The following is a 25,704-nucleotide window of genomic DNA, read 5'->3' on the forward strand; positions in this document are numbered from 1 at the left end:
TAGATGTTTTCCAGGCTTTAATCACCTCTTGCTCTCTCTTTAATTGATTAGAAAGTATTTCTACTTTCTTAATAGATTCAGCTAGTTCATTCTCAACAGATATACAATGCAGCTTGGTTTTCTCTAGGTCAATCAACTTATCTTCTAACATAGCATTTCTATTACTTAAAAATAGATTGTTCTCTTTAATCCTACTATTTTCTTTAGCAAGAGATTTAAGAGACACACACAAATGATACAATTCAGTAGACATGTCATTAAAAGCATCATTGCACTCTTCTTTAGTAAGTTGTGTTACATCAGTAGTGATTACCTGAGTTGTTACCTGATTGCTTGATGAACTAACTTCATTTTCCTCAGAATCAGCCATGAGAGCTAAGTTGACATACTCCACATCTTCATTCTCTTCCTCTCCATCAGCTGCCCAATCTTTTTCTTGAGTAATGAAAGCCCTTTCCTTTTGCTTGAGCAGATCAAAATATTTCTTCTTGTAATCTACTTGATCAAATTTCTTCTTTTCAGAAGTTAGCTTTCTGCACTCACTTGCAAAGTGTCCACTTATACCACAATTGAAACACTTGAACTTTGATTTGTCCACCATGTTCTTATGAGGTTTAGTGGCTCTAGTGTTTTTCTTAAACTTCATCTTTGCAAATCACCTGGACAGAAATGCAAGATGCTCATCAACACTATCAGAGTCATCTTGACTGGAGTTGTCTTCATTCTCAGCAACTTGCTCTTTTCCTTTGCTTGATTCCTGATATCTTGTACCATCTTTGGAGTTTGATGTAGATCTCACAGTTTCTTGTCTGCATTCCCTCTCATTTTCAGCTACCAATGCAACTGAACTTCCTTTCTTTCTCCCCTTCTCCAATACCTCATCCTGTTCCAACTCTAGTTCATAAGTCTTCAAGATTCCATATAATCTTTCAAGAGTGAAGTCCTTATAATCCTGAGAGTTTCTTAAGGAGACAGTCATGGGTTTCCATTCCTTTGGCAAGGATCTTAAGAATTTAAGATTTGAATCCTTCACCTGGTACACTCTACCATACAGCTTCAATCCATTCAACAGCTTTTGGAATCTGTTAAATGTGTCATTTAAAGATTCATTTTCTTCAAAATGAAAATACTCATACTGTTGAATGAGAAGCTGCATCTTGTTCTCTTTTACTTGTTCTGTACCTTCACACAGCAGCTGAACTGTGTCCCAAACCTCTTTGGCAGTTGAGCAATTTATCACATTATGAAACATATCCTTGTCAAGACCATTAAACAAAATGTTCATAGCCTTCTTATCCTTGTGGACTTCTTCTGTGTCTTCCATTGTCCATTCTGCTCTAGGTTTTGGAATGGATTGACCAACAACAATTGTGGCCGTAGCAACTGTGGCTACTTTGTGGGGAATGTGAGGACCATTCTCAATACAGTTTACATAACCTTCATCTTGGGAGAGTAGATGAAGGTGCATTTTCACCTTCCAGTGGTGATAACTGTCTCTGTCAAGAACTGGGATTTTTACTCCAATATCCTTCTTACTCATCTTTGTTAGATTCCAAGATCTTTAAACTCTTTGTTTGTCAAGAGCCTGCTCTGATACCAATTGTTATTTCTAGAGAACTAACAATGAAATTTACAGAAGGGGGGTTGAATGTAAATCTCAAAACTTTTTCAAGTTTTGAGCAGTTTATAAAGACTGTGTGTTCAAGATGAACAAGTGTGTGAATTGCTTTAAGCTGATACAGACAGATATATATTCAAACACAAATGTAAAGAACACAATAAACCTTTAAAAACTTTTCTGGTGGATTTGTTGTTCCACCAGAGATGGTATTTCAGAAATTCTGTGATCTAAGAATTTGATCACAGCTGCATCCTAGTACAAACTAGATAATTTTTCTCTCAAGATTTTTCTAAACAGCTCTGGAAAAATTCTTATCTAATTACTAGCTTCTACTTGGTTTTTATATTACCAAGTTTACAAGTGAAGATAAGGATATATAAAAAAATAAAGTAAGATCTCCACTTGTTTCTTCTCCAGTTCACTCCAGTACTTTGTTGACTTAATGTCTCTTTATACTAGAGTAGAACGGCTGCTTTTTCTGATGTTCCTGAAATTAGGCTGCCACATTTCAGTTATCCCTGTTCACCCACGTGCCTCTGTTTGTAGGTACAACTACCACTTATCAACGGTTAATCAACAGAACATCCGTTGAAGCTTTCATCCGTTGATGCACTCATCCGTTGAAGGATGTTATCCGTTGAAGCTTTAGAGACATCCGTTGAAGCTTAGCTTCTCATCCGTTGAAGGTCTTTAAGTCATCCGTTGATACCACTTCATTTATACAAAATTACAAGGCATGAAATATTTACAATTGGCCTTCCTATCTGCATATCTTCTAGTAGTCAACATGACTCATAGTTTCTCTCAACTTTTAAGAATTACATCTTAAATACAGAGACTGAAATATGCTACAACACTAGACTTATTTCTAAGTAAAGCTACACCATCAACGGATAGCCAAAGTGGTCTTATCCGTTGAGGCTACAGACACTGAATTTCTACTTAAGTGTTTTGTTAAACATATCATCAAACTAATGCACATATATTCCTAACAAAAACAATAAAAGTCAATTATAAAGTTCAATATTGTCTAAGAAAGAAGAAATATATAAAAACTTAGGCCTTGGAAGGCTGGGATTCTTCGGAACCACTATCCGAAGTTTCCTTGGATGTCTCTTCAGTCGGTCCCTCGGAAGTCCCCTCAAAAGTCTCCGCAGAGGTTCCCTCGGAACTATCTTCGGACGCTTTGGATGCTACAGGAGACACTGGTTTAGGAGAGGCTGTCTTTGGAGGCTCTTCTACCCTTGCTTTCTTTATAACGGGCTCAGGCTCCTCCTCAAAAGAAGATTCCTCCTCTTCAGAGCTGGACTCGAGCTCCTTCCTCTTTTGGCCTTGGCCTTGACTCCCCAATGGGCCGTCCTTGATCAAATCGATAAGCTTATCTGCAACGCCCCCAAGTGTTGGAATTCGCACAGGACAAGGGAAGGAAGACTGTTCAAGGACTTCTGGAAACTCGTCCTGAATAGCCTCCACAGCGGCATCCAAGCCTTTCTTGTAGCTGACTGGATGAAGGAGGGAATCATGCTCCACCATTAAATCCTTGTTATCTTGAGTATCCATCCAGCCGTCAAAGGCCTTGTCCTTTTGAGCCTTGAGGATAACATTCTCAGCCCGGGCCGTTTCCAAGTCAGAAGTTGATGAGGCGAGTTGGGCTTCAAGGGCCTCTATTCTTTGTTTGGCCTCCTCCAGCTTTTTGTTCGCATCCTCGAGGCCAACTTTCCAAGCCTTGGCTTGGTAAATCGCCCCTTGAAAATGGGCGTTCGCCTACTAGATACACATCAAAAGTAAGAAATGGGAAAAGTAAAAAAGGCAAAAAACTATGGCAAAGGAAAAAGACGTACCGTCGCCAAAGCCTGAGCTCCGAAAAGCTCGTTAACCTCCAAGTCCTGTTGAAGGACAAAGTCTTGGTAGTCAACCGGGGAAATGGAATACATGGACCATTCCTTGGCAAGCGCCGTGTTGCTAACAATCGAATCCTTGCCCCGGATTCCCAAAGCAGGTTGGAAGAAAGACCCTGGTTTTTGTTTGGTACATAAAACTTGGCTGGGGCCTTCCTCGCCTGGTTCCTTTGCCTGGAGTAGGAACTCCGAGAAACGATCCCCAAGGCGCGGGTCTTTGAAGACCTTTCCAGCACGCTTCATCCTGGTCGTTTCCAGGTCTTTAGGCTTTGTAGCCTCCTCAATCTTCTCAGCCACTGCAACAAATAAGATAAGTGAGTTGAGAAATTAGCAAAGTGGAAAATGGAAGAAATGAAGACAACTAGAGAAGGAAGGAAACATACTCTTTTTAGGAACGGGAGAAAGGCTGCGTTCTACAAGAACGGTCTCCCTGATAAGATCCCAAGAATGGGAAGTCCCATTATCTTGAGTAAGGAGGTTGAAAGCTCTGATCTCCTCCTCAGAAAAAACTATATCATTAGGGCTCCCATCTACGGCTAGCCTAAAAGACGAGCGAAATAGGGTGCCCCAATCGCCACCCTCCCAAATGACGTACATAAAATCTTTCTTCCAGCCCAAATTTTTATTAGGGATGGACTTCCCGTTCACTATGTGGGGAACGGTTGGGTGCTGGTTTAAAGAAACCCACCCCGGATTCTTGTCAGGACTATTCTTGAACTGGAAAATCTTTCTGAAAACAGCAACAGAGACAGGGACATTGTGCTTGGCGCATTGCGACAGATAGCACAAAATCAACCTCCAAGAGTTAGGAGGGAGTTGGCAAGGGCTGATGCCCACATCATCTAGCAAAACATGGATAAATGGGTGAAAGGGGAGTCTGATACCTGCCCTTAGAGTATCCCTGTAGACGCATAGTGCGTCCTTCCTCCACTGACAGGCCCTGTCGGCCGGACCTGCAAGAGCTAGCTTGAAAGGATCCTTAATTTTGAAACAACCACTCAACTTGTCCAGCTCCTTTGGATCCCGCAAGGCACTGATATGGCCGTGCGCGTCTAGATGCGCATCAGACGGGTACTCGTCCCCTCGGGTGTTGATTATATCGATCAAGGAAGTGTACCTTGATCGAATGGGGAATTCATTGGACTTTCTGGCCATATTCATCTTGGCCAAGCGTGTCATTTTCTTATCAGCCATCTGAAAAAAGGGCACATAAGGAGACAATTTTAAAACGCAAACTATGCAAAAACAAGCACAAGAAGAAAAAGGGAGAAGTGTTACCTGAAGTAATGCTCCTAAAAAAAGGGCTTTGGGGTTAAAATACTCCGACCTACTGTTATTTCTCTAAGATTCTTAACAGAAGAAAAAAAAGAAGGAGAATTTAGAAATGAGAAAGTGAGGAGCAATAGGCTCTACTCACTCCTTTATATAGGAGAAAAAGTGAAGTTGAAGGGAGAAGAAGCCTAGTAGAGATAAAGGCCCAAAAAAAAAGCCCAGAAATGGAACATTCCAGAATATTCCAAGGAATTCCAAAGAAATTAAATAAAAATTCCCGAGAATTCTAGAGAATTCTAAAGAAGGTGTTTTAATATATTAAAGCCCGGATTAATAAGAGGCCCAATGGGAGGCCCAAATCCAGTTAGGATTTGGAAAAATAAAAGGCCCAAATCCAATTAAGATTTGGAAAATAGAAGGCCCAAATCCAATTAGGATTTGGAAAAATAGAAGGCTCAAATTAAAGCCCTAAAAAAATATAATAAGGCCCAAACAAGGCCCAATACAAATTGGATGAGACTGAAGCCCAATAAGACCAGCATTGAGGTCGAATTCTAGGTCGTGAATTCTGCTCGAATTCTTTCGAACAGACACCCGAAAATTACGGGTATAATAGACCAGGATTGAGGTCGAATTTCAAGTTGTGAATTCTGCCCGAATTCTTTCGAACAGACACCCGAAAATTATGGGTATAATAGACGAGGATTGAGGTCAAATTTCAAGTCATGAATTCTGCTCAAATTCTTTCGAACAGACACCCGAAAATTACGGGTATAATAGACCAGGATTGAGGTCGAATTTCAAGTCATGAATTCTGTTTGAATTCTTTGAGGTCGAAAGCCAGACCAGGATTGAGGTCGAATTCCTGAATCAAGCACAATATTTTTCAAGAATGGGTGCAGAAACCTAGACTAAAATCCAGGTCAAAGAATCGACTAGGATCCTGGTCGAAACCCAGGTCGTGAATCCTAGTCGAAATCTAACGACCAGGAAGTAAATAAGCACAGAAGTCTCGATTAAGATCTAGGTCGAAGGTTCGACTAGGATCCTGGTCAAAACCCAGGTCGTGGATCCTAGGCGAAACCTAACGACTAGGAAGCAAAGAAAGACACAAGTTTTCGACCAAAATCCAGGTCGAAGGTTCGACTAAGATCCTGGTAGAAATCTAGGTCGTGGATCCTAGTCGAAGTCCTTCGACCAGGATTGGAAAGCTGGCCCAAAATTTGACTAGGATCCAGGTCAAAATTTCGACTAGGATCCTGTTCGAAAAAGGGCTGAAAATTTGAGAATATTTGTGAAAAATTGCAGAAAATTTGGAAAAATCTCGGGAAAAGGGGAAAATTCCTGAAAAAAATACCAGAAAATTCCAAAAAATAGGGAGAAGGTAAGAAAATAGAAAGGGAAGTTTTTAAACGACCCTGAAACTGCGTACAAGGCAAATCATTGTAAACGTGTAGGTCGCTCCACACTTTACGCAAAATGATACCCTGAAAGGGAATGAACGAACTTAACTTTTGCGGAATCTTATACGGTTTCAAAAAAGTTGGGGGCAAATGATAGGGATAAATAAATCCTGATTGTGTAATTAAATATCACAGTAATTATACATGATTTGGGCTGCTAAGCCCAATAAAAAGATGTATGACATTCAGACCGAAAATTTTAACACATTGATCAGGCCTGATGGACCAGATCAGGCCTGATGGAACAAAGAAGGCCCAAAAACCCTGAATATTCATTAATTTCGTAATTAATTAATAAGGGAAAAATAAGCTACTGGGAAGAGTCCCAATAAGGACATAAATCCTTGCAGATTAGCCTCTAAGGGACCTAGAAGGATAAAAAATCAGTTTCCTACTGTATAGGACTCCAAAGTCCATTCTAATTCTGAGACTTGGCTACCAAGTCTCCTATACCAAGTCCAATTCATGGACCACCAACATCTATATAAGGGTTCTCACCCCATAAATCAGAACTACATTTTTTGGCGGGATTCTCTAATTCACAGAGATACGTAGGCATCTCGTAAAGGCGGAGTTAAGTCACGAAACACGAGAGCAGCCATTAAAGGCCTTGAGCTCCCGAACCTTAGCAATAAATACAGCAAATAATAACCTTAATTTTTTATCCATAACAAATAGTTAGTTGTTTCGATAACTAAGTGTGTGGTGATTATATGATATCCTAGTATTGGTTGTACTTATTCGTCTTATGAGTGCCGCGAACTTATAAGATATCGTGTTAATCTCTATTGAAGCGATAGTGAATATAGAGGTTTAGAACTTGCCATGCTAGCATAGGTTCATGTATTTGTTTTGCATGATTCGTAGGTATCTTTAACCATCTTACATACCCTATGTAATCATGATAGATAAATTGCACATTAAACCTTTATGTTGTCAAATTTTATAGACATATAGGGTCTCAACATATTTGGTATTTATTCAGCTTCTATCTCTTTCGTGAATGTCTGGTAGTAGGGTATTCGTACAACGAAAGTTGGCATTTACTAGTTTCGTGTTATCTGATTAGTTTTCATCATCATTGAATGCTAAGGTTAAGAACAATGACTTTTAATGAAGTAGTAATGAAGTTAGAATCCCATGTTTGTCTCATATAAATAATTCAACCTCAATTCTCCTAGTTAATGTTATTTAGTATAATCTCTTAGTTTAATCAAAACTTAATTTATTCTTTGTCTTAGCATTGAACGATAACCATACCATTGTTGCATAAGTGCATAAATTAAACTTAACCTAAACCAGTCTCTGTGGGAACGAACTAGAAAGTGTTCTATATTACTTGCGAACGCGTATACTTGCGTGTAATTTTAGCGTGTGTTTTTATCCTAACAGATATATCAACTAAATATTCTGATCCAATGCCACAAGAACCTCCACCTCAAAGTGGTGTAGCAGATATTGAAGAAGAAGAACCTCTTGGTGAAAAGTCCATTCAATAATGACATGATGAAGAAACTTCCAGAATTTATGCAGAAGTCTCTCAGATCAAGGACTTCCGTAGACAATTTGATCCTGAAAGATTCAGTCAGACAGCTGCTTTACATGAAGAGCCTGCACAACAATCAAATACTATAATTGTAGAGAAGAGTACACAAGAACCTGGGTGTCAAAGTCATCCAGCAACTCCTAATTCTCCAGTCACACAAGAACCAATGCATCAAAGTTGGAATGTAGGCTTCACTCCTAATACAGTGATATTGGTAATAGATGCTCAAAGAAGAATTCACCCATCACCACCATCTACTGATATCTTATCATTCCCTCCACTGAATGTTTGCAAAGAAGCCGAATCTTCAGATTCACAAGGTATAAATATTGATTTCACTTTATCAGCATTTACTTTAAATCCTGATTTTCTCTTATCAGCATTTATATTTCATATTATAAATCCTATTGGTATGATTATATATAGGCCTTATTTAAGGACTACCTCTAGTTGTATGACCCCATATCACCTTTCTTTAGCCACCTCTTATTTCTGTAGGACTGAATATTTATCTGAGCCTTTTATGTGAGTTTTGCGATTTTTTTTTTAGAGAAAAACATAATTAAAGAGAGGAAGGATCCTTCCTGGAAAAAGGAGAGGTAGATGAGAGTCACGATTTAGTAATCCTTGTGAAGAAACTATAACTATTGAAAGTTATGAGCTGTGTGGTGTAAGGAGTAATGAGGCTACTTTAAAAGAATATAGAGATTATGTGTTACTTGTTATCTTTTGCAGGTGCACAGAGTACAAAAGAAACAGCTACTGAACAACAGTCTGTGGACCCTCGGTTAAACACTGATGTACCAAGTGCTAATGACACAAATCCTGATGGTGGAGATAAGGGAGGAAGGAAGGAGATTATGAAGAAAAGGAGAGGTGAAGATATAGTTGGAACTAGTGGTTCATCAAAAGTACCTAGGTTTCAATCTAGACAAGGTGGAGGAAGTAGGAAAAGTGAAAGAATAATTCAAAAATCAAAGGAACTGATTGTGACTACAACAACTCAACAAACTTTGAAAGTCACAACTGCTGATGATGACCAAGGCTTTTCGTAGATAAAAGCTGGTGCAGAAGCAAGTCAGTATCTTCAAACTATGAAAGTAAAATGCAGGAAGACAACTATGTTCTAAAAGGATTCAAAGATTCAAGTATTTGACTCTAAGGTGAGTAGAATAATATTTGGGAAAGAAAATTCTGGAGTTGATCTAAAACATCTAAGGCAGTTTGAGGAATTCAAATCTATGAGGGTAGCAAATACCGATGATGTTATCTCTCAAGATCCTTATGAAGATGATCCTTCTAACAGACCAACCAAAGGTGTAGTCATAAGGGAGGCAAGTCAAGCAGATGCTGAAAGATCTCAAATGTTTTAAGAAATCTTAAATGCAGACAGGAGTTATAAGGGGAAGGAGAAGATAGGAGAGAAGTCCAAGCCACCAAAGCCTAAAGCCTAAGTTGTTGCTAAGAGGGAATCAGTATCTAAGGCACCCAAACCTTAAATATTGATGGATCCAATCTATACAGTAGCTCAAGCTTTTGATACTGAAGAAAGAGTTGAAGAAGAAGAAGAAGTCAGTCAAGCTCATCAAAGAAGAAAGATTCATGGAGCTGACTGGGCTGAAAAACTGAAGTTAACCTCTAACACTGCTCAAGTTAATGAAGAAGCAAATGCTATTGTTCAACCAATCACAACCTCTGATACTACTCATGTTTTTGATTCTTCAAACCCAATTCAAGCTGAGTTATCAAATCCTGATTCTGAAAACATAAATTCTGATAAGCCAGAACATACTTTTGAAGAGAAGAGGACGTTACTATGGGGAAGCAAGAAACTTGCACCTAGAAGAGATTCCTCTGAAACATTAAAGAAGATTTATAGCGGGAGTTCTCATGCTAGAAAACCTGGAATCACAAGTGGTCTGGGAAGGTTAAATGATGATCCATATGTAGGTGATGATTTGATTCTAAGGAAGCATGCAAATATGACAGAAATTGGAGACAATGTGATGTTTGAAGACTTACAGAAGATTATATCAGTACAAATTGTTATTGATATTGTTGGAGAGAAAATAATTTATTTTCTGGAGTCTGGGAGAAGATTAAGGTTGACTCAAGAACATATAAGAGATAAACCATGGAAGGAGTTAGAACTTGTTGCTATAATTCTTAAGGTAACCAATCCTGTAACTTCCAGATGGTCTGCATTTATAAAGAACCTGATATAGTTGAAGCAAAGAGGAATGCCTTAAAAATTAGACTACATTCCAAAGTACATTGATCAAACTGAATATGCTGTTGATATGCCTGTTGGAGGAGCTAAGATAGAAATGATTCTAGGAAGGAAAGTCTTAACTTTTAATCCTGATGGAAAGAAGATTGGGTTTCTTGAACTGGATGATCTATCACTTGGAAATTCAAAGCTACATGACCTCAGGGCAGCCATCTATCAGAATGATGAATCAACAGATGAGCTGAAAGAACACAAACAGAGGATGCAATTGTACTTGGATGTCTTGAAGAAGCTACAGACTGTGTTAGAGGTCAGGAATGAAGAATAAAGTCTGATAATCACTGTCTAAAAGATTGTATATGTTTATTTAATTTATGCATTTAGATATTTTTGACATCATCAATTAAAACTTGTACATAATTATATAATGCACAAGTTGAGGGAGATTATTAGATATAATTGATGATATCAGGACTTAATATTAGTACTTACTAATATAGTCTAAATACTGATATCATCAATTATATCTAACAATCTCCCCCAACTTGTACATTATGCAAATATATACAAGTTTCTATTTGATGATGTCAAAAACTATCTAAATGAAAAAATATTAAAAATGTACTATCTTACACCCAGTGTATCGAACTTTAATTTCCAGTATTTAATTTTGTTATATCCTGTAAATTCAATAAAGGATTATCTGAGCAGGTTTCCTTCAGCTACATTCAGAAATATTTCCATTCTTTACTTGATATCCTTCAGCTCTTGAGTAGATACATCACTTTGAAAGATAGCTGCTCTGATGTCATGAAGTTTGGATATACTTAGAGATAAATCATCTAGTTTAAGAAATCCAACCTTCTTACCATTTGGATTGAAATTAAGAACCTTCACTCCCAGAGATTCAGTTATCCGAGCTCCTCTTTTAGGCATATCAACATATGATCCATCATCAGCAATGTACTTTGGAAAGTACTTAGATTTGATTAACATTTCTCTCTGTTTGCTCTGAACTAGATCTTTCATGAATTCAGACCATCCAGCAGTAGCACAGTTGTTGACTTTGAGCAGACACACAACATACTTTATCTCTTGCCATGATTTATCCTGCACTTGCTCATGGAATATCCTCAACCTCTTTCCTGACTCAAGGAAATAAATGATCTTTTCCTTTGAATTCTCTGTATCAAACATATCAAGCAGAATTTGGATATATATAATTTTAAGCTGATCTTCAAGCTTCATATTTTCACCAATTCCTGTCAAATTTTGAGGTTCTCTGAGAATCAGAGCATTCCCTTGATATGTGTCAACATTAAGAAGACTCAAACCACCTTTTCTACCAACTAATCTTGCCTGAGAATTACCACTATATATTTTGTTGATTGTCACATAAGAATCTCTCTTTGGTGCTGGTATCTTGCTACTCCATGTTATAATAATAAATTCACTAAGATAATAAGAACTATTGCCAAGTTCATATTCGGGCTACTTAATGTAGTACTAACTATTAAAACCTTTACGGGAACCCTTATAAATATCATGATAGTAACATAGTTCGTTTAATATGTAAGAGCGAGAGGACGCGGATCTAGGGATGTATGAGCAGGAGCACGATGAGGCATTTCTACGTGTTAAGGATCAAGTTGAGCCTGTTGAGGACCAGGAGGAGGACCCCTCGGAGGATATTGAGCCACTTTTTTATGAGGAGACTGATAAGGAGGATCCCATGAAGGACATTGGGCCACTTGCTAATGTGAATTCTGAGGAGGAGAACCCGGAGGATGTTCCGAATGCGGAGGATACTGAGTAGCTCTATGATGCTGATGATGAGGTCCATGATGAGGAGACAGTTGATGATGTTGTTGGGTATACTGACACCCACCTACCTCCAGTCCCTACTGTTAGAGCCCCTACCCCTCCATCACTACCACTGAGCCCTTATGATGATGACTTTGAGGATCTTACTCACGAGGCTCAGGAGATTGAGGATGCCTCACTAGCTGATCCACATACCCCACCTCTACCCCTGTTGAGGGAGTGTATTTGGTCCCACATGCATGGAGAGTGTATAGGATCAGTTCACAGTTGGCCACTGCTGAAGCCAGATTGGATGATGCGAGGGGAGAGTTGGATGTTGAGAGACCTAGGTTTCGCCTCGAATCAAAATGATTTCTCTTCTTCTCTTAAGAGATTTATAGCAGACTTGCACTTGTTCGGGAGGCGAGGGCTGCCATCCCTTGAGCTGCTAGGAGGGAGCTGACTGGGATTGAGCTCAAGGCTCAAGTGAGGATCCGATCGCTTCGTAGAGATAGGCATGGAAGGGTGTCCAGAGTGGAGGCTGAGTATGTCGTCAGGCATACGATGGAGAGGGTGTGGGACTTGCCCCGTACCCGTGACTGATTCAGATATTGTGATATAGTAATCTAGTCTTCTAGTTACAGATGGCCATATTAGAGTGCCGATTTTCCGGGATAGTTTCACTTGTATATTGTATCCCTTTTCTGACTATATTGATAGACTGATGTATTTCACTTTTGACAAGATGTTGGTATGACTAATGTACTTTTGACTGGATCAAATTATGTATTTCTAGTACCATGTATATTTATTTCCTTTCAGTTCAATTTAGCTCTCTTGTGTCGGGATCACCAGATTATTCTTATTATTTTTATGCACTGCTTACGATTAAAATTGTGATATCTATATAGGACTTTGGGATCCCTTTTCCAATTATGTAATGACTGTACAAGATAAAACTCTATATAAATGATTGAAACTTAATGATGAATTTTCCATAAATTAACAGCAATATGCCGCCAAGAAGAATTGGAATTAGGGAAATCCTTGGGTTTGAGGACCAGTGAAGCCATAACCAAGATGGGAGAAACCAAGAACACAGTAAAGAGGAAGATGAGGATTATAATGAATAGGATGACTCCTATTACGGAGAGTAAGAGGAGACTTTTAATGTTGGGGAATTTAAAGTAGAGAATGAGGAAGAGGGAACTGAAGTTGAACAACGGGAAGAGAACCCGGGCATGGATCCCATGGGGTAGTTTATGCACCTACTCAGACAGAACCTGGAGCGTCACCCAAATCCAATACCCCAGGGGAACAATAATGTTGTGACAAACTCTTTCAGGGCCTTTAAGTCACTTAAGCCCCCTGAGTTCCACAGATCAACTGACCTAGTTGAGACTAGAGCATGGCTGAAGAAAATGGAGAAATCCTTCAAGATTCTGAGTATTAATGAGGCATAGAAGACTGTATTTGCTACTTACCTTCTGAAGGGAGAGGCCGACTAATGGTGGGAGCCAAGAAAAACATGGACACATATGATATCATAACCTGGGAGAGGTTCATTCAATTATTTCTAGAAAAGTACTTCCCGAGGTTTATGGAGAATCAGATGGAACTCAAGTTTATGGAGCTAAAACAGAATAAATTATTAGTAGTAGAATATGAGGCTAAGTTTACAGAGTTATCAATATTCATCCCATAGTTTGTGAATACCGAGAAAAAAAAAAGCAAGGAGGTTTCAACAGGGGTTAAAGCAGTTTCATTGAGGAGATACAATTTCCAGAATGGTTAGCAAACCCTGTAATGGTGAAGAAGGCCAATGGAAAGTGGAGGATGTGTGTGGACTTCACTGATCTGAATGACGCATGCCCTAAGGACTGTTTCCCATTGCCAAGGATAGATACTTTGATAGATGCCACTGCTGGACATGAGATGCTGAGCTTCATGGATGGATTTAGTGGATACAATCACATCAAGATGCACAAGGACGACATCCCAAAGGTATCATTCATCACTGACTTTGGTGTTTATTGTTATCTTGTTATGGCATTTGGTCTCAAGAATGCAAGAGCCACCTATCAAAGGTTGGTAAATAAAAGTTATAAGGATCTTATTGGCAAGACCATAGAAGTGTATGTTGATGACATGTTAGCCCCCAAAAACTATCAAAGATGTTCAAAAGCTCACTGGAAGGGTTGCTGCATTGGGACGATTCATCTCAAAGTCTGGAGACAAGTGTTTGTCGTTCTTCAAGTCTTTAAAGAAAGTTAAGGATTTTATATGGAGTGAAGAAAGCCAGAAGGCATTCGAGGAATTAAAGAAATATATGGCTCAGGCCCCGTTGCTGTCCAAGCTAGCTTCGAATGAAGTTTTATACTTATACTTGGTCATTTCAGAGAGTGCCGTGAGCGCTGTATTGGTTAAGGAGGAATTAAAAATCCAGAAACCCGTGTACTATGTCAGTAAAATTTTGCATGGAGTTGAGTTAAATTATTCAACTATTGAGAAGTTTGCTTTAGCCTTGGTAATGGCTTCGAGAAAGTTGCGTCCTTACTTCCAGGCTCATAAGATTGAGGTGCTAACAAATCAACCCCTGAGAAATATCATTCAGAGTCCCAAGGCCAGTGGGAGGTTGATCAAGTGGGAAATAGAGCTGGGAGAATTTGATATCAAGTATAAGCCACGAACGGCAATAAAAGCCCAAACATTGGCTGACTTTGTGGTGGAATGTACCATACCCAACCAAGAAGTCGGGGGGCAGGAGGATACCATACCTCAAGACAAGGAAGTTGATAAGGGGGACCGGGAACATGATGATAAGGAGAAAGAATATTGGGTTCTCTATTTTGATGGAGCATCAAAAACAAATTCAAGTGGAGCAGGTTTGGTTTTACAAAGCCCTGATGGGTTCTTGATTGAGTATGCCATGAAGTTAGACTTCCCGACCATAAACAATGAGGCAGAATATGAAGCTCTGATAGTTGGCCTCGGCCTATCAGGGACACAGAGAGTCAAGAACTTGAAGGTCTGTGGAGATTCAAAGTTGGTTATATCCCAGGTGAAGGGAGACTTTGAGGTAAGGGATGATACGATGGCTAAATATGTCCGCCTAGTAAGGGCTGTGATGACCCAATTCGATGAATGCCATGTTGAGCACATTCCAAGGGAGGAAAATGCTAAGGTAGATGCCTTATCAAAATTTGCTTCATCCGAGATAGAGGAAAGTTCAGGAAGTGTATACTTCCGCGTTCTGAAGACATGGAGCATTGATGTTAAGCTTGTAGCTCCTATAGGTCTGGGGACGTTATGGATAGATCCCATTAAGACTCATATTCAAACCGATTGGTTGCCTAATGATGCTACTGAAGCACGGAAGTTGGCTGTTCGAGCATTAAGATACTCCTTGATAGATGGGATTTTGTATAAAAGATCTTATGTAGTCCCTTACCTAAGATGTCTCAGGCCCAATGATGCATGTTTGGCTCTTGAAGAAGTGCATGAAGGTATCTGTGGAAAACACTAGGGGGGCAGAGCCCTAGCTCATAATATAACCCGTTTAGGCTTCTATTGGCCAGAAATGATGGCTGATGCCAAAGAATATGTGAAAAAGTGTGACCGCTGTCAAAAGCATGCACCTGTCGCTAGACAACCCCCCGAGATGCTGACCTCCATCAACTCGCCCATCCCCTTTGCTATGTACGGAATGGATATACTAGGGCCTTTCCCCATGGCCACGACAAAGGAAGTTCCTGATTGTAGCCATTGATTATTTTACTAAGTGGATTGAAGCCAAGCCTTTGGCCAAAATCACAACTAAGCAGGTTGCACAATTCCTGTGGGAAAATATCATGTGCCGGTACGGAATTCCCCGCATCCTAGTCACTGACAATGGAACACAATTCAACAATGAGGAATTCAAAAAGTATTGTGAGGATAATGAAATTGAGTTACGATTCACCTCTATGGCTCACACGCAAGCCAATGGGCAAGCGGAAGTGGCAAATCGAATAATCCTGGATGGACTAAAGAAGAGGATCGAGAAGTCGAGGAATAACTGGGTAGATGAAATACTCCCAATACTATGGGCCTACAGGACTACCTGTAGAGTCACGACTGGAGCAACTCCCTTCATGTTAGCATATGGGGCAGAAGCAGTTGTTCCTGTAGAGATATCACATTCCTCCCCCAGGATTCAAGCTTTCAATGCTTAGGAAAATAAGGAAGGACAAAGGTTAGCTCTGCATCTAATTGATGAAGTGTAAGATGAGGCACATGCGAAGATAGTGGAATATCAGAAAAAGGCTTCATTCTAATACAACCTAAGGGTTAAAGAAAGGTTCTTCAAACAGGGTGACTTAGTCTTAAGGAAGGTGGAAGCTTCTGGTGTAGGGCGGAAAGGGAAGCTTGCCCCGAATTGGGAAGGGCCATACAAGGTCAAGAGTGTTCAAGGTAGAGGAACCTACAAGCTTGAAACTATGGATGGTTTTGAAGTCCCGAGAACTTGGCATGCACAAAACCTGAAGATTTACTATGCGTGAAACGGTTGAGCACGATTCTCACTTGTCAAGATGACAAGTAGGTTGAAAAGCACCTTAAAGCTTTGCTTGCTTAGGATTTACATATTTTAGTTTTGTTTTGAGGTTTATTAAGACTGGTGTAAGGGATGAATCCCAACAATTTGTGAAATTCAGAAAGTTTTCAAAATATGTTTTGAATTCCAGTAACAAAATAAGTAAACTAAGTGCATGAGATGAAAACATAAAGTTCGATAAATAAAACAAGTTCAAATAAATAATACAAAGTCTGATAAATAAAGTCTCGAAGACAAGATAAAATAGATAAGCCACACAGGGCTGGAAAAGCTCTAAGGAGCATATGTGCCCTCGGCATCCACATCATCATCTCCTCCGCTCTCGCTGGAAGTCTCTGTCATCTCGGAGGAGGAAGAGCTATCATCCTCAGCAGGCCTGGAAGACGACTCGGGAGGAGGAAGAAGCGGGTCCTGAGGGATACGATCCGAGACAACCACTCGGGTACGAAACCTCTGCAGTAAAGCCTCGTCATCAGGACAGACATAGTACGCTGGGTTAATATCAGGACAAGCCTCATTCACGGTCCCAAGGGCCGTGTCCCAGCCAGTCCTAAAAAACCCAGGGAAGAATAAATCATCTCTCACCCTCATGGACTGGGTAAACTCCTCCGAGTCCAAATAGTTTTCAATCGCCTTATCTTTCTCTGCCTTTAGCACCACCAGCTCAGCGTTGGACTCTCTGAGCTCCTCTTCCTTACGCTTCAGCTTCCGCTCCAAAGCGGCGTACTTCTTCTGCTGCCTCATGAGGGCATTATCAGCTTTGTCAGAGGCCCTCTTCCATGATTCAGCTTGCCTCACAGCGTCTTGGAAGTAGGCTTTAGACTGAAACGAAACAATAAACAAAAGTGTAAGGCAAGTGAATGCTACAAGTAAGAAAGAAAAATTTCAAGAAATAATCATACCGAGGCTCAAGACTGAGCTCCCATGAGCTTTATCCTCTCCAAGTCAGGAGTAGCCACCACATCGGTGAAGTCCTTGGGAGTTACACCATGGTAAGACCAATCCCAGGCGTGCTTCATGGATCCAACCACGGTATCCCTTTGGCAGAATCCCCAAAGAGGCTGAAAGGCGCCCGTAGCAGCAGAGACAGGAACAACAGTAGTGATAGGGGCACTGTGGCCCTCAGCTCCCTTAGTCGGAACCTCCACCATGGGCTCCTTATGCTTCCGTAGGAAGCTAGGCTCCGTAGCCTTTCCTCGAGTATCCAGGCCCGCAAGGCGAGCCTTCTTCATCCTGGAAGTCTCGTCAACGAGAGGCATATTATCCTCGTTGATCTCCTTAGCAGCTGCAAAACAAGAGAAAAAACTAAATAAGTGGTGTCAATAATGCATGAAACAAAATAAAAATAAGAAGGGAAGAAAAATACCCTGTTGAGAAATAGAGGATAACTCCACGTGGATGAGGGAGAACTCCTCTAAAAGAGTCCAGCTGATAGTGGCACCGTCATCCCGAGTAAGCTAATCATAAATGATAGTTTCCTCGGGGGTTAAGTGAATGGATTTGAGGCTACCATCACTAACCTTCCCGAAGGAAGATCTGAAGAGGGTGCCCCAGTCACCATTTTCCCACCTTAACCCGACAAAACTATTCCTCCAATTATAGTTATTGTTGGGAATGGAGGCGCTGTTAAAATTGTGCTTACACTTGGGCCTTTGTTTAATGTAGACCCAACCACAATTACCAGAAGAACTTTTGTAACATTGAAAAACCTTCCTAAAAACAGCTACAGATAAGGGAAAACCTCCCCGAAGACAACAAACCATGAAACATAAAATATTCCTCCAGGGGTTTGGAGGAAGCTGAAAGGGGTTTATTTGCAAATCAGCTAGGAGGTGAGGAATAAAGGGGTGAAAAGGAAACCTAAGCCGAACATCAAGGGCATCTGTGTAAACAAAAAGAGTATCGGGTTTCCAGTGGCAGGTACGGTCGCCACCAGAAACTGGAACTAGCCTAAGGGGATGACGAACATTGTAACGTGTATTTAACTTATCATAATCTATATTGTGCCATGTGTTGCAATGATTAAAAGAGTCAAGATGTGCAGTGGAAGGATATTCATCCCCTAGTATTAATCATATTTATCAAAGACATGTAAGAAGAACGGATTTCGACATCTTTACCTCATTTTGAAGCCGAGGCAATCTTGGCCGCTCTCTCAACACCTTTGTCTGCCATTGATGGAGGTTGAAGGAAACCTTGAAACTTTGGATGGAAGGAAGGAGGCCGAAAAAGGCTTGGAAATGGCCAGAAAACTCTTAGAGAAAGAAGAATGTTGAGAGTGTTGAGAGAAGAGGAAGGTGTTTGAGAAATGAGTGAAGTGAGAACTGTGAGGAAAACACTCTCCCATCCCACTCTTATATAGGAACAAAGAAGGCTAATTGAGCATAGGAAAGCCCATTTGTGCCCAAGAAAAGAATACTTTGGAAAGTTCTAGTAGATTTTGGAAAAATCCAAGTAAATTCTAGAAAGAAATAGAAGATTCTAGAAAAATCTGGAGTTTGGGCCTAAAAAGAAGGCCCAACCCAAAATTTATTGGGCCTAGGGGTAATAAAAGCCCAGAGTAAAAGCCCAGCTCAAGAAAAGTAATGAAATTAAATCTTGTTGGGCTTGGAAATAAAGAAAGCCCAAAAAAAAGGGCCCAGGAAATTGAAATTAAAGGCCCAAAGAGGCAAAGCCCAGTAAAGGGTTGGCCCAACAAAAAAAGAGGCCCAGGAAAATATGGACAAATAATTGTTGTTTTCTGACCTAGTTCGACCAGGATTAACATTATGTTTTTGGTCTAATGGTCTAGGTCGAAATTATCGTCGACCAGGGCTAGAAGGGGAGTATAATTCGGTCAAAACAAAAATTCTGACCCAAAAATTTCTGCTAAAAAAAATAAAAATAAATTATATAGGGTGAAAATCCTGGCCGAAATTCGACCAGGATTCCTGCTCGAATTGGTCTTGCTCGAAAGAGCTTCGATCAGGGCAATTAGGAGCCTAATTCGACCAGATATAAATTAAACAATCAATTGAACTAGTATGACAAACAGATTGTCATATCGAAAGTCATGCTAGTTCAAACAGATTGTCATACCGAAAGTTATGCTAGTTCAAACAGATTATCATACCGAAAGTCATGCTAGTTCAAACAGATTGTCATACCGAAAGTCATGCTAGTTCAAACAGATTGTGATACCGAAAGTCATGCTAGTTCAAACAAATTGTCATACAGAAAGTCATACTAGTTCAAACAGATTGTCATACCGAAAGTCATGCTAGTTCAAACAGATTGTCATATCGAAAGTCATGCTAGTTCAAATAGATTAGCTATGGAATTGTCTTGCCATTTCAAGGTAAATTGATTAGAGACATAAAAAAAAGAGAATTAAGGAAAAATCCAGAATTAAGGGAAAAATTCCTGAAAATTAAGGAAAAATCCCAGAATTAAGGGAAAAAATCCTGGAAATTAAGGAAAAATCCCAGAATTAAGGGAAAAATTCCTAAAAATTAAGGAAAAATCCCAGAATTAAGGGAAAAAATCCTGGAAATTAAGGCAAATTCCCAGAATTAAGGGAAAAATTCCTAAAAATTAAGGAAGAATCCCAGAATTAAGGGAAAAATTCCTGGAAATTAGGGAAAAATCCCAGAATTAAGGGAAAAGTTCCTGGAAATTAAGGAAAAATCCCAGAATTAAGGTAAAAATTCCTTAAAATTAAGAAAAATCCCAGAATTAAAGGAAAATTCCTGGAAATTAAGGAAAAATTCCAGAATTAAGGGAAATATTCCTGGAAATATTGGAAAAGTCCCAGAAATTCAGGGAAAATTCCTGGAAATTAAGATAATTCCTAAATAATAGGAATAAAAGCAAATCGTTGTAAATGTGTAGGTCGCTCCACACCTTACGCAAAAATGATACCCTGTAAGGGACTGAATGAACTTAACTTCTGCGAAACCTAGTCACTGTTTCCCAAAAGTTGGGGGGCAAATGATAGGGAAGAAAATAAGGTCTGGGTATGTAATTAATGTTGCATTAATCATATCATAATTGGGCCAACAGCTAAGCCCATTTGAAAAGGCCCAAAACCCTGCATATTAATTAATTTTGTAATTAATTAATAAGGGATAAGTCAGCTAATAAGATGAATCCTAGTGGAGAAATAAATCCTTGTAGATTGACCTCCAAGGAACCTGGTGGGATAAGAAATCAGCTTCCTACCTTTTAGGACTCCAAAGTCCATTCTAATTCTGAGACTTGACCACCAAGTCTCCTAACCCAAGTCCAATTCAAGGACTCCCAACATCTATATAAGGGGCCTCACCCCATAAATCAGAACTACGTTTTTGACTTGATCCTTAGCAATCAAATGGTACGTAGGCATCTTGTTAAGGCAGACTGAGTCACGAAACACAAGAACAGTCAAATCGAGTCTCGAAGCTCACATTCCCTAATAATAAACACATCAATTATTATACCTTAGTTTTTGATCCATAACACAGCTGCATCCAAATCCAGATTCAATTATTTCAAATCCCAATAAGCTTTATGCTCTAGCTCCACCGGCAAATGACACCCCTTACCATAAACCAACTGAAATGGCGACATTCTCAATGGAGTCTTATATGCTGCATTATAAGCCCAAACAGCTTCGTAAAGCTTCAGAGACCAATCTTTCCTCGATGGACACATAAATTTCTCCAAAATGCGCTTGATCTCTCTATTAAACACCTCAGCTTGACCATTCGTCTAAGGATAATAAGCCGTAGCAATGCAATAATTCACATTATACCTTTGCATCATAGTGGTGAATTTGCGGTTGCAAAAATGCAACCCCTCATCATTGATTATGACTCTTGGAGTTCCAAACCTTATGAATATCTACTTGTGAAGAAAATTAAGCACCATTTTTGCATTGTTCTTTGGCAACGCCTTAACTTCAACCCATTTCGACACATAATCAACTGCCAACAATATATACTGATTGTTACAAGATGAGACAAATGGCCCCATAAAGTCAATTCCCCAAATATCGAAGACTTCAACCTCGAGAAGCACATTAAGAGGCATCTCATCCCTCTTAGACATATTACCCACACATTGACATCGATCACATTTCAAAACAAACTGATGAGAATCTTTAAACAAGGTTGGCCAAAAGAATCATGCTTGAAGAATACGAGCTGTTGTCTTTTCTCCACCATAGTGTCCTCCATAAGCCATTGAGTGGCAATCACATAAGATTCCCCCTGTTTCGTTGTAAGGAATACAGCTCCTGATGATTTGGTTAGCTCTTTGTCGAAAAAGAAATGGCTCATCCCACATATACCACTTAACTTCATGCAGAATCTTCTTCCTTTGAGCATACGATAAGTCGGGAGGCATGATGTTACTCACAAGGTAGTTCACAATGTCTGCGAACCATGTTTCTTCCTCTTGCACTCCAAAGAACTGCTCATCGGGAAAAGACTCATTTATCAATGTCTTGTATAGTGAAGTAGCATTAGGGTTCTCCAAACGCGAAAGATGATCAGCGACTTGATTTTCAGTCCCCTTTCTGTCCTTGATCTCTAATTCAAATTCTTGAAGCAAAAGAACCCATATAATCAATCTAGGTTTCGAGTCCTTCTTCGAGACGAGATAATGAATAGCAGCGTGATCAATGAAAACTGTCACTTTAGTTCCGAGTAGATATGATTGAAATTTCTCAAAACCATAGACAATAGCCAAGAGTTCTTTCTCCGTAGTGGTATAATTCAGTTGAGCACCATTCAAGGTCTTACTAGTGTAGTAGACCACATGAAATATGTTGTTCTTTCTCTGCCCAAGAACTGCTCCAACTGCATAGTCACTTACATTGCACATCATCTCAAAAGGTTCATTCCAGTCAGGTGCAGTTATGACAGGTGCCGTGATTAAACTCTTCTTCAATGTCTCAAAAGCGGAAAGACACTCGTCATCAAACTTGAAAGAGATATCTTTCTCTAGTAAACTACACAATGGCTTCAAAATCATTGAGAAGTCCTTGATGAAACGCCTGTAGAAACCCGCATGACCAAGAAAACTGTGAATTTCCTTAACAGAAATTGGTGGAGGAAGATTTTCAATGACCCCCACCTTAGCCTTGTCCACCTCCAGACCCTTACTAGAAACCTTGTGCCCAAGAATAATGCCCTTATTGCACCATAAAGTGACATTTCTCCCGATTGAGAACCAAGTTGGTCTCAACACATCTCTTGAGAACATATCCAAGATTTTGCAAACATTCGTCAAAAGAATCGCCAAATACAGAGAAGTCGTCCATGAACACCTCCACATTCTGGCCAATCATATCAGAAAAGATGGCCATCATACATCTTTGAAATGTGGCTGGTGCACCACACAAGCCAAAAGAAACTCGTCTGAAGGCGAAAACACCAAATGGACAAGTGAAGGTAGTCTTTTCCTGATCTTCTAAAGCGATACAAATCTGATTGTAACCCGAATAGCCATCCAGAAGACAGTAGTACTCGTGACCAGCCAATCGGTTAAGCATCTGGTCAATGAAAGGCAGAGGGAAGTGATCCTTCCTCTTTCAGGGAGAAGCATTCAGAGATTGCAATTATTCTTCACCTTCGTCATCTTCAATGTCTGAATTCCCCACCAAGGCCTTCTCTAAGGCATCAGACCTTAGAAATTGATCAAGTTCTGAAGTAACCACAGAATCGACCAACTCCACCTTTAAGCACTCCTCATTTTCCATAGGAAATTTCATAGCATTGAACACATTAAAAGTTACATCCTAATCCAGCACTCACATTGTAAGCTCACCCTTCTATACATCTATCAAGGTTCGGCCAGTCGCCAAGAAAGGTCTTCCCAAGATTATTGGAATCTTCTTATCCTCCTCGAAATCAAGAATTACGAAATTGACAGGGAAGATGAGTTTATCAACCTTGACCAAGACATCCTCCACAATACCTCGCGGATATGTAATAGAACGATCAGCCAACTGCAAAGTCATACAAGTTAGTTTTGGATCAGGCAGATTCAACTTCTTGAAGATTGACAAATGCACTAGATTGATGTTAGCTCCCAAGTCACATAAGCATATGTCAAAAGACATTTTTCCAATAGTGCATGGAATAGTGAAGCTTCCTGGATCTTTAAGCTTCAGAGGCAACTTCTGTTGTAGCACTGCACTATATTCCTTCGTGAGAGTGACAGTCTCTAAATCATCAAGCTTCACTTTCCAAGAGAGAATACCTTTCATAAACTTTGCGTAACTAGACATCTGCTCAAGAGCCTCAGCGAAAGGTATGTTAATATAAAGTTTCTCGAACACCTCCAGAAACTTCTCAAATTGCTTATCCAGCCTTATCTTCTGCAGTCGCTTAGGAAAATGTGGTGGAGGATAGATCTGTTTCTCCCCTGTATTACCCTCAAGTGGAGTGTGCTCAATAGTAGTCTTCCTTGGTTCCACTTCTGCTTCCTGCTGCTCTACATCTTCTTCAACCCCAGCTTCTTCATTCGAAGCTTGAGTTTGTTCGGGATTCGCAACCTTTCCAGACCTCAAAGTGATTGCCTTCACCTGCTCAGTAGCTTCCCTCTTTCCTGGCACTTCAGTGTCACTGGGTAATATACCATGTTGATGATTTAGCAAGGCATTGGTAATTTGTCCAATTTGATTTTACAAGGTCTTGATAGAAACATCTTGACTCTTGCACATAAGCTTCAACTCCTCTAATTCAGATTTTTCATTAGCTTGTTGTAGCTGAAGTTGCTGCCTTGGTGCATATTGCGGTTGCTGAAAACTAGGAGGGTTGTACTGCTTAGTTGGGTACTGCTGATAAGGCTGTTGAACCGTATTTTGAGCGTTCCTCCAGCTAAAATTAGGATGATTGCGGTTATTGGGATGATAAGTGGCTAGCACAGGTTGCTGCGATCGCTGAAAGTTGCTCACGAACTGAGCTGATTCACTTGAAATAGCGCACTGATCAGTCTCATGGGCACCGACACAAAGCTCACAGACACTAGTGATTTGATTAACTCCATAATTGGCCAAAGTGTCCACCTTCATCGTCAAAGCCTTAAGTTGGGCAGCTATAGCAGTTGCTGCATCCAACTTCAAAATTCATAAGCTTCATTATAGCTTTTAGCCCACAAGGCTCCTCCTGATGCTGCATCAAGCATGGATCTAGAAGTAGCACCCAATCCATTATAGAAACAGTTTATAATCATCCAATCTGGCATGCCATGGTGTGGGCACTTCTTTAGCATCTCCTTATATCGAACCCAAGCCTCACACAGAGATTCACCAGTTTGCTGAGCAAACTGAGTAAGAGCATTCCTGATTGCAGCAGTCTTCGCCATATGGAAGAATTTAGTGAGAAACTTTTGAGCAAGATCTACCCATGTGGTGATAGACCCTGGTGTAGAGAGTGTAACCAGCACTTTGCTTTATCCCTTAGAGAGAATGGGAATAGTCGCATCTTGATAGCATCTTCAGTCACACCATTGAACTTGAAAGTGTCGCAAATCTCGATGAAATCCCTGATGTGCATGTTGGGGTCTTCAGTAGGAGAACCCCCAAACTGAACTGAGTTCTGTATCATCTGAATCGTGCTTGACTTGATCTCAAAAGCGTTAGCCGAGATGGATGGCCTGATGATGTTTGACTAAATATCATTGATCTTAGGCTGTGAATAGTCCATTAAAGCCTTAGGAATTTCTACTTGATCTCCCATCACTACTAAAGCTGGTTCCTCGATTTTATCTTCTTCTTCTACCTTCTCTTCATCCTCAAAAACTTCCCTCCGAACCATTACAACTCCTTCCTCAGATTTATCCAGAGTTCTCTTACGAGATCGTGAACGCGTATGCATATACGCTCGCTAGAGTACCTGAAATACAATAAGAAAACAGATAAGTAACAATGTCCGAGTCAATGAACTTTAACGATCACTGATGACAAACACATAAACAAAAAAATAACACCGCAGTCCCCGGAAGGGCGCCAAAAACTTGTTAGTCGCTAAACACGCGCTAATAATAGTATACGCGTTCATAAGTAATATAAAATTATTTCTAGTTCGTTCCCACGGAGACTGACTTTGGTTAACTAATTAATTTATGCACTTATGCACCGATGACATGGTTATTATCTAATGCTAAGACTAAAACAATTTGGGGTTTTTTGATTATAACTAAGAATTAAACTAATAATTATAACTAAGAGAATAAGAATGGTTGAATTAATATATATGAAAAACATGGGATTCCAACTTCATTAAATACTTCATTCAATAGCTTTATTGTT

At 39.9% G+C, this 25,704-nt stretch overlaps 1 non-coding gene across 1 annotated transcript; it reads left to right on the forward strand.

Annotated features, from left to right (window-relative positions):
* Positions 1-24,636: 24,636 nt before the first annotated feature.
* On the forward strand, positions 24,637-24,743 carry LOC141676000 (small nucleolar RNA R71). Its single transcript, XR_012556615.1, has one exon. It is a non-coding gene; the product is annotated as a small nucleolar RNA R71 (small nucleolar RNA).
* Positions 24,744-25,704: the final 961 nt, after the last annotated feature.

The sequence above is a fragment of the Apium graveolens genome, chromosome 7, assembly GCF_009905375.1.
Source record: "Apium graveolens cultivar Ventura chromosome 7, ASM990537v1, whole genome shotgun sequence".
Classification (NCBI taxonomy): domain Eukaryota; kingdom Viridiplantae; phylum Streptophyta; class Magnoliopsida; order Apiales; family Apiaceae; genus Apium; species Apium graveolens.